This window comes from Trachypithecus francoisi, unplaced genomic scaffold (genome assembly GCF_009764315.1).
Source record: "Trachypithecus francoisi isolate TF-2019V2 unplaced genomic scaffold, Tfra_2.0 Lachesis_group15, whole genome shotgun sequence".
NCBI classification, from domain to species: domain Eukaryota; kingdom Metazoa; phylum Chordata; class Mammalia; order Primates; family Cercopithecidae; genus Trachypithecus; species Trachypithecus francoisi.
Genome location: NW_022681460.1, coordinates 22,332,927 through 22,348,228, shown reverse-complemented (window position 1 = coordinate 22,348,228; position 15,302 = coordinate 22,332,927). Strand labels below are relative to the sequence as shown.

The 15,302-nt window shown below is 36.1% G+C and overlaps 1 protein-coding gene across 4 annotated transcripts in view; it reads right to left on the bottom strand.

The window, feature by feature from the left end:
- The window catches only part of PKIB (cAMP-dependent protein kinase inhibitor beta), a 127,349-nt gene that overhangs the window by 48,308 nt on the left and 63,739 nt on the right, over positions 1 to 15,302 (bottom strand). For 3 of the 4 annotated variants that reach the window (XM_033234436.1, XM_033234437.1, XM_033234439.1), the window contains one exon: positions 1,951 to 2,017. The exons of the other annotated variant lie outside the window; for it this stretch is intronic. The gene's annotated coding sequence lies outside the window, so the exon portion shown is untranslated. The remainder of the gene's footprint in view (positions 1 to 1,950; positions 2,018 to 15,302) is intronic. 4 annotated transcript variants of the gene reach the window in all.

Sequence of the window (15,302 nt, the reverse complement as noted above, 5' to 3'; positions counted from 1 at the left end):
CATAAGAATTATGAAAGATACTTGTTAATAGCTGGAAGTGTGGCCAACAATCTGCATTATAGTAATTCTTCCAGTGACTTTATAAATACCAATATCATCCATAACTTAGCATATACACTTACAAATGAAATCTTTACAAGGACAAAACCTCAGGATCTATAAAACAATGTAGTAAAGATAGGCAATCATGGTTATAGTATAGGTTAATGTCATCGTGAATATTTATATTGTATTTTTCATTTCCTTTAAGCTCCAAGACAATCCTGTGATATCAGAATTGTTACCCTCATTTTACTGACAAACTGAAGTGTTAGGAAGTTCAGGCAACTTACCTGGAATCACAAGATTAATAAATGTATGCAATGAAACTGAAAATTAATGCCACGCAGCTATGAAACAGCCTATATTGCTGCAAAATGTGTAATTAAACATTTAATACACCTTTTCATTAAACAATTGCTGAGGTCTTATCCAATGAAGCAAGATAGAAATATATTTCACATCCTGTTGGTCAGTTTTATTAACTACTACACAAATGTTAACGTCATATAATAATAGATTAACCAAGATAAAGTGACTGTTAACTACTAAGCAGCAATGTTTCAGTGATATCCTGGAATCATAAAATGATCTAAGGTAGTCATCATTTTAGTCAACAACCCTCAAACAAAAATATTTATAGTTGAGAAGCCCAGAATTATGCTGTCCAAGGTCTCACACAGCTAGTGAGGAGCCCACTCACCTCCAGACCTTAGTTGCATAACTTTGCTTTACTGATCTTCTTTACACTTGGGCCATGGGCTGGGTACCAATCCATGGCCTGTTAGGAAGTGGGCCACACAGCAGGAGGTGAGTGACAGGTGAGCAAGCAAAGCTTCATCTGTATTTCCAGCCACACCACATCACTCACATTACCACTTGAGCTCTGCCTCCTGTCAGACCAGTGGCGGCATTAGATTCTCATAGGAGCATGAGCCCTATTGTGAACTCTGCATGCGAGGGATCTCGGTTGTATACTCCTTATGAGAATCTAATACCTGATGATCTGTCACCGTTTTCCATCACCTGAGATGGGACCATCTAGTTGCAGGAAAACAAGCTCAGGGCTTCCACTGATACTACATACATTATGATGAATTGTACAATTTTTTCATTATATATTACAATGTAATAATAATATAAATAAAGTGTGCTTTACACTATCAACTCTGTGTTCTTAAATTCAATATGCTGGTGATTTGCTTTAGTGCCATAATAAAACTTCATTAGATATGATTTTTTTTTTCAGGGAATAAAACTTTTTTTTCACTTACTGGTTCTTCTAAATTTATTTAATAAAATATTTGTGAAAATGTGTGCTTGTCTTGAACTCTGGTAAATCAAAATAGAAAAAGTCTCCCAGATTCCTCATTCTTAAGTTGCTCAGTTTTGGTTATAGGACAATAATAGGTCTTTCATAACTATGATGAAACTGTAGGGACCTTAGTATTATGAGACCTAGCTTTGATTTTTTAAAAATTTCACCAAAAATCATCATAGAAAAGCTATATTAACTTCAACAGAATATTATTTCTTCCCTTTCCTGTGGACCTAACTTTTTCTCTTCCTTCTCATTGATGTGACAAACTCTCTAAAATATGTGGACACACATGTATTTTCACAAAAGGAAAAATGATAATAAAAAAGATATCATCAAAGAGAAATGTCCAAAGAATAAACCAAATATTTATGAGCTGTAGATAGACTTGGTGAAGGTTTTCTAATTAAGGCTTTGGTTTATTTATTTTGTTGTTTGAGGAGTGGTAAAATTTCGCATATGCATTACTCTCATTCAAATTTTACGTGACTCTTCAGACTAAATATCCATTTCCTGTCAAGTGTTTTATGGTAGGAGTCATTTCTTTCACAAAATCAATATATAATTTCCTAAATAAAGAAAAGGATACTTACAAATCTCTGATTAAAATATGTTGTTATTTCTGAGACAGGTTTAAAAAATTCTGATACACTTTCTTTCCTGCAAATTAAAAAAAAAAAAAAAAGATGAAAAGCCAGAAAAGGTGGCAATTCAGTTAATTAATCAAATTTTCATTACTTTCGACTTTTTAAAATATTTAGTTAAAACTGGTTAGCATCATGACTTGCCCGACTTTCTTGGGAAAAACCAAACCTCTAATTCAATCATAAAATTTTCTATTAAAAGTCAAAAGGACCTTATTTCAAATAACAGTTACTAGTTCCCAGGATTATCAGCTACAAAATCCAGTGGATGATTGCTGCATTGATGCTGTTAGGGATCACTGTCAAGTTGAGAAATCGTCATGTAAAAACAACTGATCATTACAGGAAACATTTGTAGCCACATAAAAATGATTGTAGGACAATATTTGACATGATACCACCTTTGGAAGTTTGTAGAAACACATCAAACTTTGAGAATATAATTGTAAAGAATCTTCTGCACCCTTCATAAGTGTTCTAAGGCATTGTACCAATATTCCCAGTACCCACATAAGGATCATGTTAAAGGAATCGAACCATATTGCTCTTGGAAATCAAAGTAAACTACCTATATATAATTCCTATTCACAGAATGGGCCTTATATTTCAGGACTTAGCATCTGGCATAAAAGAAGGGTGAAAAATAATGGGAGTATGAACCATTGGTACACACATTAGCCACTCACAGCAATAAGGCACTTTGCAAATTCCCTTCACCACACTCTTAGTGCCTTAGTTCAGCCTACCATTCACTCTTCCTGGACTGTGGCAACAACATCCTAATGATTTTCTTGTATGCATTCTTGCTTCCTGCAAATCCATTATTTACACAGGTGTCAGAATTATTTCAAAGCTAATATAGTCATGATTATTCTATAATTAACCCTTATTAGTCTGCCTATCACCTATAATATCAAGTCCAAATCCCTTCACATGGTACATGGTGCCCTCCAAGAACTAGCCCCACCCTACTTTTCCTTCCTTTTCACCCATGCTGAACCTGCACCAATCCTAAAGCTCCATAATCACACTCCACTTGTAGAATCCTGTGCTTTATTTATGTCACTCCTATGGCTGAGTTTCTTTGCCCTCAGTCTCTTCCCCATCCCCTTGCTAGTATACCTTCTTCATCTATTCTGGGTCAACTTGGGCAATCCTTTCCAGAGCCTTCTATGCCTTCCTCAGTCTAGGCAGGTTCCTTCCTACGTGCTCGAAAACACCCTGATATATATCTGTCTTTGTCCTTATCACAGGCATTACACATTTCGGTCTAGTATCTGCCTTCCTGCTGCAAACATATTTTTTTAAACCTTTTGAGGGCATGGACTGTGACTCATTTGTCTTGTCCCCAGCACAGTGTTTCACAGATGGTAGGAGGAGTGCAATAAATATCTGTTGAATGTCAAGGTGCATTAGGTGTTTTTCAGACTTGGAGCTGCCTGAATGCATATTTTATCACCTTGGAAGAATTTTAAAATTAAAAGCAGACATCATTTTAACCTTGTTCCCATACTCAGTTTCTCAAATGATATTTGCTCTTGCTCTCACTCTTTGTCTGGGACTTTTTCCTTCAATGAGTCCTATATGTCCAGACCAAATATAAGGAACTGAGAAGAGGAAGTGAGAAATAAATGAAGAAATGATGATACAGGAAGTAGTAAAAAGATAAAAATTTGTAAACTTCAAAATGTATATAATGTAATGTAAATATGTACCTCTAAAAGACATGATTAAGAAAACAAAATTTTGTAGTCTTAATATTTTCAACCATTTGGACACAGCCCTTGGCAAAGATCTAGTAGAAACTATAAATAGGAATCTGGTTTAAAGTCTGTTAGATAAAACTAAACATTGCTATTTGCATTTTTAAAATGCATGTTTAAAATATCCCTATAATTTTATAACCTTCTCATGATTAATTTTTTTTTTATTTTATGGAAATTCACTTATCCCTGTCTATTGCAATACAACCAAAATAAAAAAATGAGTGAAATAGTTATGTTTTTCCCTCTTCATTTCTTTCTAGTTTATTTTACATACAAATGTACCTATGTGGTGGACTTTGAAATATTTCATCCATATTTTTTATTACTAATGTCCATAAAAATTCAGATTTAATGAAGATCTGCTTAACACAAAAATACTAAATGTTAAGAGATGATGAGAGTCTCTACTCATCCTTTAAAATATCAATTATCAAACATTTTACTAACAAAAGTGCAGTAATTATTGGAAAGGTTTTAAGAAAGGTAGCATGCTCCTAACAAATACAAAAATAATTTTTGTGTGTACTTATCTCCTATATATGAATATTTATACTATGAATTATAAATATTACTATACTGTCTAATATAACTTATTTGCTTATATTATTATATATGTTAAATACAATAACAGACATTACAATAAAATATAAATAGATATAATTAGATGTTCTAATATGTTTTTCATGATCCTCAACATATGATGCAGAATTTGCATGATATTTCTACCACACAAGGTCTGATTCTTTCTGCATTCTCGCTCCTTAAACTACAACTAAATCAAGAGAAAACCTGGTGATATACATAGAAGCTAAGATATACCAACAGCCAAAAAAGCCAGTGGACTCATCAAGGTGTATTGATACCCTTTACAAAGGGAGCAGGTCAAAGTATGGGTGAATCAGCAGAAATTTATCACAGTAGAAACACATGCACATTCAGAATTAGCAGAGATCTTGAATATCATTTAGTCATTTTCAAACTATTATTTTTAGCTGAGGAATATTTTCTTTTTAAATGAACCCCTTAGCAGAAGGCCTACATTCAAGATAGATACAAGCAGTACTGCTCTGGGTACCTCGGGCTTCAAGGTCTCATGCTGTACTCACTACCTCTCCCTACTCTTCTCCTCATTCTCAGGGAAAACTACATGTCTACACTGCCACTTTAGAGATGAGGCTACCAGGCTGGAGATGGAACAAGAGCAGCCATTTTAAGAAAGATATAATACCGTAGCTAAAAAGATTAATCCTAGCGCTTGTCCATTCTCCTTTTTGATGGACAATCAACACTTGCTTGCAGGGACTCGTTTCTCTGCATGTTCCAAGCTGACCTCAGTTGTAAATATAAATACTTAAACAATTAACTAATAGGATTTAAGGTAATTTTTGGCACTAGGGTTTGGTAAAATAATAAACACTTATTTTTTCTTCCAAATATATATTTTCTAACTTGTGTTTTAATTACTCAAGCAGCTAGCCATGGTAACATGCAAATAATATGCATAAAGGAGAAGAATCTATTGGGTCTCAAGCACAAAATTTCAGGACGTGCCCAAAAGCTCAGAAATCAAGATGAATAACATGTAAATGCCATACATTTTAAAAATAAAAATTTCTGCAAAGATCTATGATGATCAAAATATAAAAATTTTAAATACAGCTTTAACCCTGAACTTGTATAACTCAGCCTCTTGTATCTCACCTGGTTCAGTGACTTCTCAGAAAAATGAAATGTAAATATAAAAATCATGTCAGGTTAGTTACATTATGCAAATTTCTGTCTCAAAACACCAAGGACTGTAGAGGGAGAAGGAAATGTGGTTTGGAGGACAAAGTCCAGTTAAAGGCATGTTCCGGTAAAGGCTTTTATGCTTCAGTCTGTAAGATTGGGGATCAGGTTAAGTTGCTTGGGAACAAATAAGCAACTAGACAACTGTAACACATGAGATAAGACCTAACCTATGCTTTCATCTGAACTATTTTACAATGTCAATGAGCTACTAAATCTAGTTATAGCTACTTCAATAAGTATTCTTTTTTTTTTTTTTGAGACAGAGTCTTGCTGTGTCATCAGGCGGGAGTGCAGTGGCGCGATCTTGGCTCACTGCAACCTCCGCCTCCTGGGTTCAAGCCATTCTCCTGCCTCAGCCTCCTGAGTAGCTGGGATTACAGGCGCCCACCACCACACCTAGCTAATTTTTTAATTTTTATTTTTAGTAGAGACAGGGTTTCACCATGTTGGCCAGAATGGTCTCGATCTCCTGACCTCGTGATCCACCCGCCTCGGCCTCCCAAAGTGCTGGGATTACAGGCATGAGCCACCACACCTGGCCCCTTCAATAAGTATTCTTTTAAATTTTTGTTTTGTTTTTAAAAGCAAGACATAGTTCTAAAATACTTAAAAACCTGAAAGCTAAAATGTGTCCAGTGAACATCATCTGACTATGTGAAGCAAATTAACCACTTCAACCGTAAGACCTACTTTTAAAAGTCTGCTCTTAAGAGGATGCATTTAACCTCTCAAGCATTACAATGGCGAACACAATCATCACAGAAATGGTGACATTAAAAAGGATGTGCATTCATGAGGATATTTTCTGTCCACCAATTCAAATGAACTAGCTTAGGAGAATGAATGACTCTGCCTGACACATAGTAAGTACTCAACATACATATACTAAATGAAAAAATTAATGAAATGATAAAAGTTGAGAGATGGCTGGAAACAGGTATACTAGGACCAGATTATAAAGAACATTGAAACAGAGACTTCATGCTGTGGGCCACTGAGGAAAGGTTTGATGAGGTTTAACAACCACCACCACCACCACCACTATCACCACCACCAAAAACACATGATTCCTTATAGAAAGAACAGGTGATGGGTGGATTGGTAGTGAGCAAATAGCAAATCTAGCAAAAGTTTTGGAAATAGCCTTGGCAATGGTCTATAAGGACCCACTAAAGGGTAAAGACTATAAAACTGGAAGAAGACGAGTGTGGCGAATACTGCTGACTGGTTTCCATTTGCTCCTCTGCCCCTTTCTATAGAAATAGAAAGTTTAGCTGGGTACATAGCCACAGATAGTATTACCAAGCCTTCCATGCTGCTAAGTCATGCAACTGAATTTCTTCATTAACTATGGCTAGGTGCAGAAGTGATACATTCCACTTCCAGGTTACATAGTGAAAGAGAAGGGAATGTGATCTCTCCTTCCTCTTTTGCCCTTTCTGAAAACTGGACTGCATCTGTGGTTGTGAGTCATGCTCGATGAGGTGGACAAACACAATACTTTGGAGATGACAAAGCAACTAGATAGAAGGGGCCTGCATCCCTAACCTGGTTAAGCCGCTATACCAGCCCTGTAGCACCTGCCTAGATTGCACATGAGATAGAACTAAACTTACATTGAGATTCATCCACTGTTATTTTTGGATTTTGCAATAACTGCCAAACTGATGTCTAAAACTAATATATATGGACATAAAAAGCATTTACAAAATGGAAAAATCCATGGAATGTGGAGATAAGCTACACTGAATGAGGGAGAATGATGAACTCAAACAATTCCAAGTTTTTATGCCCAGGGAACTAGGACAATAGTGGAACCACCAACAAAATAACAGGTGAGAGGAAGACAAGTGGAATTCAGATGGTGGAAAATAGCCAAGGCAGGAGCTGAAAGTATAGGCCTGGAAATCAGACAAAAGGAAAAATTTGAAAACAGAAATGTCAGCAAATTTGTATAGTTTATACAGATGAAAAATGTGAAAATTAATAGAATATAAGACTAAGATAGATCAGAGAATGCCAGAAGCTGAATGATGGGGTATTCTCACAGAAGGCAGGAGAGAGCAGCAGTAATCAGCAAAGGTTCAAAAAAAAAAAATGTTATTATCCTTTACAGGAAAGAGCTAATGATTAAAATCATGGAATAACAGAATTAGCCTTGATTCAAGCTGACAAACAAATTTAAAGGGAATCTAATGTGGGCTAAATGTCTTAAATCCATTTAAATCTCCCATGAAAAACTAAAGCGACCATTTCTTGAAATAGAAAGGCATTAATTACAGTTCTGAACAAGCCAGATCTCAATAATTCTTTTGTTTAAATTTCCAGAATTCCAAGAGAAAAAAAACTCCCAACAGGTACCTATGTCATTCTGTCCTTTGTAAATTCTCACAATAGAGGAAGAAAAGAGGTGACAGGAATGAAGGGAAAATGAAGCATACGTGCCTTGCTACTCACACATTCTTTCTAAGAGGCTTATTACTTTTGTTTTGTTTTGTATTTTAAATAGGGATGGGGTCTCACTATATTTTCCAGGCTGGTCTCAAACTCTTGGCCTTAAGCCATCCTCCCACCTTGGTCTCCCAAAGTTTTGGAATAACAGGAGTGAGCCAATGCACCCAGCCAGGGGCTGATTTCTGTAAGTAGAAATGGCAAACTGAAACAAATCCTCCTCCTCAATTTTTACTGTTTCATTGGAAGATACAGTGATTTAAATTTCACATTAAGCTTTGAAGTTAATAAAGTTGGCAACACAGAAGCCAACTGTTAGATATAAGAAGAAAGAGTTTGGGAATCTGTATCACTTGTGAGATGTGTTAATATTCCTGGAAGGTCAACAGCATTCCAGAATATTCAGGCAAAATTATACTAGGCCCTCCAACAGTCCTTCTTCCCCACCTGACCTGGTTTATCCAACCAGGAGGATATTTTTAAGGAAGAAGTCAGACCAAAGATTTCTGTTTTGTGTTCCATTGTCCACTTCATATTGACAAAACACGCCATTTTAGCTTTGTCTTAGAAGATTCTTTTCTCTCTAGTTTTAGTCTGCAAAATGTGTAGTATAGCTGCTTAAGGGACATCAGTAAAGATTTCAGTTTTCTTTACCAGCACATTTTCATAAAAATCAATCATACTAATTCACTTTGTATGAGAAATTGATATCCTTCTCTCTTCCTTTGAAGAGAAAATATGTTAGTAATCTCCTTTTTCTCTTCACATAGTGACTGCATTATCCACGGTCTTTCCAATTGTTTGGAAGATAGTTTTCATTGCTGTTTTTAGTGTTATCCTTGAATCCTATATACAGTATTCTTTTAAATTCTTAATACTGGCATGCATTTTGGGATTCTAAACCCTGTCATTTTTTTACTTAATGACCAGACAATACTTTTCCTTTATCTAAGTAGATCAGGGTGTGAAAACCTGCTCTAAAATGACCTTTCCTTTACATATGGTTGCAGAATACCTGAACAAAGGTTGCTGTACACCAAGAAATTAGCTTGAGGAGAAAGAAACTTTTTTTCTTATTTTGAGTTGGTTTAAGAGAAGAGTGTGTATATGTTAAGTGGGAGCAGGGTAGAGAGTGGGGGTTGCATTTCATGACACAGCGTTCGACATGCAAAATTGCCATTGCTTCACTCATATCTGTCTGTATATGTTTTCAGGTGAGGCCTGTGTGGTTCTAGAATTTCTGGCATTTAAATATAACCTGAAAGCCACTTAGATCAACCTGGAAAGAGCTTCTCTTTACTTTTTCACCATGTGCCACATAAAAACCACAGCACCAAAACAGCAGATTCACAGTTTTTTTTTTTTTTTTTTTTTTTTTTGGTAAACTAGTCGCTGCTTCTTAATGTTTGCTTGCAAAGCCTCAATAAAAGAAGTAACTTTTAATTTTTTCCATAACTATTAAACTTCTTAGCTTATATTACTTTCTTGCCTATATTATAATCCTCAAACACCAACAGAAAAGTTTATAAGCTTTATATATCTTTCATATGACTTACAGTTTGTTTTTTTGTTTGTTTTTGTTTGTTTGTTTGTTTGTTTTTTTTTGAGACAGAGTCTCACTCTGTTGCCCAAGCTGGAGTGGCGCCATCTTAGCTCACTGCCAGCTCCTCCTCCCAGGTTCACGCCATTCTCTTGCCTCAGCCTCCTGAGTAGTAGGGACTACAGGCGCCCACCACCACGCCCACCTAATTTTTTGTATTTTTAGTAGAGGCGGGGTTTCACCGTGTTAGCCAGGATGGTCTCGATTTCCTCGGCCTCCCAAAGTGCTGGAATTACAGGTGAGAGCCACCACGCCTGGCCAACTTACAACATTTTAATAGGTATATCTGAGGTTAAAGAGGAAATTGTTAGGCATCACAGTTAATTTTGATGTTAATCATAAAAAAATGGAAAAAAGTTAAGTCTAACCCCAGTATTGTTACATACATAGATGCATATTTCTATCTGACATCTATAAACATTTGTGCTCACAAAATAAAGCCAATGAAACTATGTTAAATATAAAAATGAGCATACCAACTCACTGGGAGGAAAGGGAGCAAACAATTGTGGAGTGCCCATGATTTTCCAGATGCTTTAAACATTCTCTCACTGAATCCTTTCAAAAACCGTCAGAAAAAAAAAATTAGTACCATTGGATGCCTAAGGAAGCTTGAGGTTATAATCGAGCCAGTGCCAAGCAAGGTCAAGTCATGAATCCAGGTCTGTCTGCCATACTGACTGAATACTAGTAGTAGTGGTTGACTAAGTTGATTCACAGGAGCAACAAAAAGAAATATACTTTTCAGACTTTGTCTGAAAGTAAAGTTGACGAATTCTACTTTAAAGGTCACTTTTGATACATCCCATATTTTTTCAAAATGGTTTCTATAAGTTGCCCTCTTAGCATTGTAGTTTAACACCAGATATTCCATCCCTGCCTTGATAAGATCAGTCACCTGCTCAAAGGAGTCTGGTCTGTTTCAAAAAGCACACACAGATGTGCCCATGAGGGCAGCTCAAGACTACTAATAAATGTGTTGTCATATTGCGTATCCACCAGAAAGTGATTTGATAGACTCCTAGAGATACAGAGGGGAAAGGTGGAAGAGAAGTACAAAAAAAAAAAAAAAAGCTAGCACATATCCCCAGTTTTAAAAAATGTTTTTGAAGTAAATATTATAATTTTGTGCCCTTTTGAGTCAGTCAAGATACTGCTATTAAATGGACATGATTTTGGTTAGTTAAATGACCCCTTACAAAGCAATAAGCCCTTTGAACTTTAGTTTCTTCTTCTGCATAGGTAACCTGTCGGAAATTAAAGGGCTTTTGCAAGGTCAACCTGCTTGAATCTGGCTGAGAGGCGGTGTCGATGGTGTGTGCACTGGGCACGGGAAGTTAGATGGTCATAAATGTTTGGTCATGGAAGGCTAAGGCTGGCAAAGACTAACATTAAAGACAGTATAATGCTATGCACATGAGCTTTGGAGACAGACTGGCCCTAGAACATAATAGCTATATGACTTGGGCAAACTCAGCTCACATTTCTTTATTTGTACTGTGCAAATAAAACTTCCACCTCACAGGAAGTTGTGAAGATTAAATGAGACAATGTCTGAAAAGTACTTAAGGTAATTCCTAACACTTAGTAAGTGTTTAATAAACAGAAGTTGCTATTATGACTATTATTTGTACCAAAGGAAAAACTGTACTTTAGAAGGCTGAATGATTAGCACAAGGTCACCGGCCATTCCTTTACTGAGGTGTCAGGTTAGGGGGTGGAGGATAAACTCAGCTTCATCTAAAACCAAATGACCTCTAAATAACCAATTATATGCATAGGACCAGAAAATATCTATGAAAATTTCAAATGCATTTTAACGATTTTTTTTATTAAAAACTGACTTTACAACCAACTTTCTTTCTTCCTTTCCCTGACATCTGTTTCCTTTCAAAACTAACTCTGTGTGAATTCCTGTGTCATTTTGATCTCATTATTTATTGGACCGAAGGTCTCTCTCCCAAGTCTACTTTGTCCTAACATTGTCATAGCTCTTTCATTCTCCTATACCCAAGAAAAAGCTCACACAGCAGAGGAATGCATTAGAAGGATCTTATTCAGAGGAATATTTCTTTGCTAACTATTTAACATGTTGCAGATTTAGATGCTTTTATCTAAATAAGATGCAGATAGTTTTGAATTTTAGATTAAGAAAATAATTTGAAATAAAATTTTGTAATAAATCCATTTTAAAGGGCCCTTTGAAGAGTGACTCCTAGGCATTATCCGTAAGAACAATCTCTCGAAAGGAAATTGGCCAAATTAAGGTTTCATATTTTGCTCAACAATAAAGAGACAAAGGTAGAAATGTTCATTTCTGGTTTTCCTACTTATGTTTACTAAGCAATGCAGCCTAACCTTATTTCTTTTTGTCATTGCTGTCATTTTGAAAATTTTTTTAACCCAGGTATATGGGTCAACAAGAGCAAAAAAAAGCTTAATTTTTCTAATTCATGATCTTTCTAGAACTGGAGTATATGGGTCAACAAGAACAAAAAAAAAGCTTAATTTTTCTAATTCATGATCTTTCTAGAACTGGAGAAGCACTGATAGAAGTTCACTGTATTAGGCTGTACAGACTATGTACTTCATGGCTGCAAGGAAGACTAATAGCTAAATGTAAACACTGTTGATGTCACTAAACTTGAATTTAAAAATATACTAATATGCTTTTTACAAAGGTTTATTTTTCCCTAAAGGGGTGTTAACTAGGCATACTAAATTCTAAACATTACAGTTATATATTATATATTTGCCTTTAGAAGATGAATTATTTAGATATGCTTCATTTTAAAGCATTACATTAAATTAAATTTAAAGTCAAGAAGGCTATAAACAAAATGAAAATAAACAACAACAAAAAAATTGATGAAAATATATTTAATGTCAGACCAGGAACAGTGGCTCATATCCGTAATCCCAGCACTTTGGGAGGCTGAGTTAGGGGGATTGCTTGAGCCCAGGAGTTCAAGACCATCCTGGGCAACATAGTGAGACTTTACCTCTAGAAAAAATAGAAAAATTAGCTGGACATGGTGGCATACACCTGTAGTCCCAGCTACTTGGGAGGATGAAGCAGAAGGATTGCCTGAGCCCAGGAGTTTGAGGTTACAGTGAGCTATGATTGCACATCACTGCACTCCAGCCTGGGTAACAGAGAAAAACCACATTCTAAAATAAATAAATAGATAAATAAATTTAATATTTACATTAAGTATCAAAATTATCTCCTTCCTTTAATCTGAGAATGACTACAAGTCTCATATTTAGGTCAATGACAGTCATAACTAGCTGAATTTATACTTCCTATAATAGTACCTTGCTCATGTCAGGATTTGTCTGGCTCAGAGAAAAATGGCAGCTGCAGTGCTGAGTCACTAAAACCAATTCTCAATGAAGCAGCTGCTGCTGAAAGCTGGGCTTCAAACATCAATCAATCTCTGATTGTTGCAGCTAGTCTCTGGATTTTGTCAGTTGTTGGTACTTTCACCACACTGCAGTATTACTGTTGTCAAATCATACTGCACTAGTTGATATAACATCATCTTGTAGAGACCTTCAATATGAGAATATCCACATCCTCATGAATATGTAAATAAGCTTTTGAAGGAAGTGGGACAAAGAACATATATTCTAAATGCTAAAATACTAATTTTCAGTAGAATGATTCCACTCACCTCCACATTTCTCTGAGGCACTGGTCTGAAAAAATCATACTTCAGCCCTAAAACAAATACAAATATGGTGTTCTGGGTCCCATTGTTTCCCCCGAAAACATATGAAAGTCCTAACCCCCACACATGTGAATGTGATCTTATTTGGAAATAAGGTCTTGACAAATGTAACCAAGTTAAGATGAGGTCACACTGGAGTAGGGTAGGCCCTTGATCCAATATGACTAGTGTCCTTATAAAAAGAGGGAAGGCAATGTAAGGACAGACACACGGAGAATGTCCTGTGAAGAGAGAGGCGGGACACATCTACCAGCTGAGGGATACCTGGAGCTACCAGAACTGAAAGAGGCAAGAAAGATCCTCCCGTCTAGGCTTCAGAGGGAGCATGGCCCTGGAAACACTTTGAGTTTAGGCTTGTGCCCTCTAGAACTATGTGCAAATAAATTTCCTTTGTTTTAAGCCACCCAGTTTGTGGTACTTTCTTGTGGCAGCCATTTTGGTACATCTACCTGGGGATGATGGTAGACTCTTAGCAACTCCTGGAGGGCACAGGTATAAACTATGTTAATCCAGGAAACATAGTAATTTAACAGACTCTTCTTTCAGGTTACATTTTCTCAGATTCATCTTTTTTAAATTAGAGCATCTCTAAATGTGTAGCCAATTCCTAAGATAAGCAAAACCAGGATCAGACTAATAGATCTTAGATTAAAGAATACTTTAAAATGGTTTGAAATGAACCAAGTATTCTAGAATAGCTTGTGCTTCCAGTGCTTTTAGATGTCATCTCATGATCTGTGGGTATTAACAGATATCAAGCTATCACCACAATTACCCATGCCCAGAAGTTTCAATACACTGAAAAGAACCAAGATGTAACAGAATCACCAGAGTCCAATTTCCATGAAGTTCTTCAAGGCAAAGGAAATGAAGATGAAATAATACAATCGGGATAAGGTAAACAACGGAAAAAGACCTAAGGAATTGAGTCACTAAACTAAACCTACCTAATTTATTGCTCAAGCCTCTCTCTTGGAAGGCAGACAAACAGCAGCTAGAATTAGACAACCCTGAGTGTTGCTAGCTCCGCTACTGACTAGCTCTGTGTCTTTGGACAAGTTATATACCCTCTCTAAACTTCAGTTTACTCATTAGTAAAGAGACAGTAATAATTTTATCAACCTCATAAAGAAAGCTTTCAGTAGTTGTAGAAATGTTATTACTAACTTCAATGTTAGCTTAAGTTGCCACTTCACTCATAGAAAAGATATTCCTCTATGCCTCAGCTTTATGTTTTTCAATCAGAAAGAGGCCATGTACTTTGGGAGGCCAAGGCAGGTGGATCACCCGAGGTCAGGTGTTCGAGACCAGCCTGTCCAACATGGGGAAATCATGTCTCTACTAAAAATACAAAAAAATAAAAATAAAAATAAAAGAATAACTGAGCATGGTGGCGCATGCCTCTAATCTCAGCTACTCAGGAGGCTGAGACAGAAGAATTGCTTGAACCTGGGAGGCGGAGGTTGCAGTAAGCCAAGATTGTGCCATTGTACTCCAGCCTGGGCAACAAGAGTGAAACTCCAAAAATAAAAAATTAAAAAAGGAGACAAGGAAAGAAGAGAGAAGGAAGGAAGGAAGGAGGGAAGGAAGGAAGGAAGGAAGGAAGGAAGGAAAGAAAGAAAGAAGGAAGATCAACTCCAAAATTGGTGAACTCTAAAAAGTACTCATAAAGTACTTTTTATGAGTACTTTATGAGTACTCATATGCCAATAAAGTTACCGCCACAATCACCTGGACTCAACTGAACAATTTTACTCTTCACTGCAAAGGGTAAAACCTTTGCAAACTTTGTTGCTAAGAACGTCTCTAAAATGTTCCAATTTCTCTCTCCTGTTAGGTAAATACAAGATACTGAAAAAGGAAGTATCCTTTTGGTAACTGAGTCTCTTGCAGTTTTGATGGTCATCATTATGAATATCTAATATTATTAAGATGGTCTTTTTAAAATTATACTTTAAA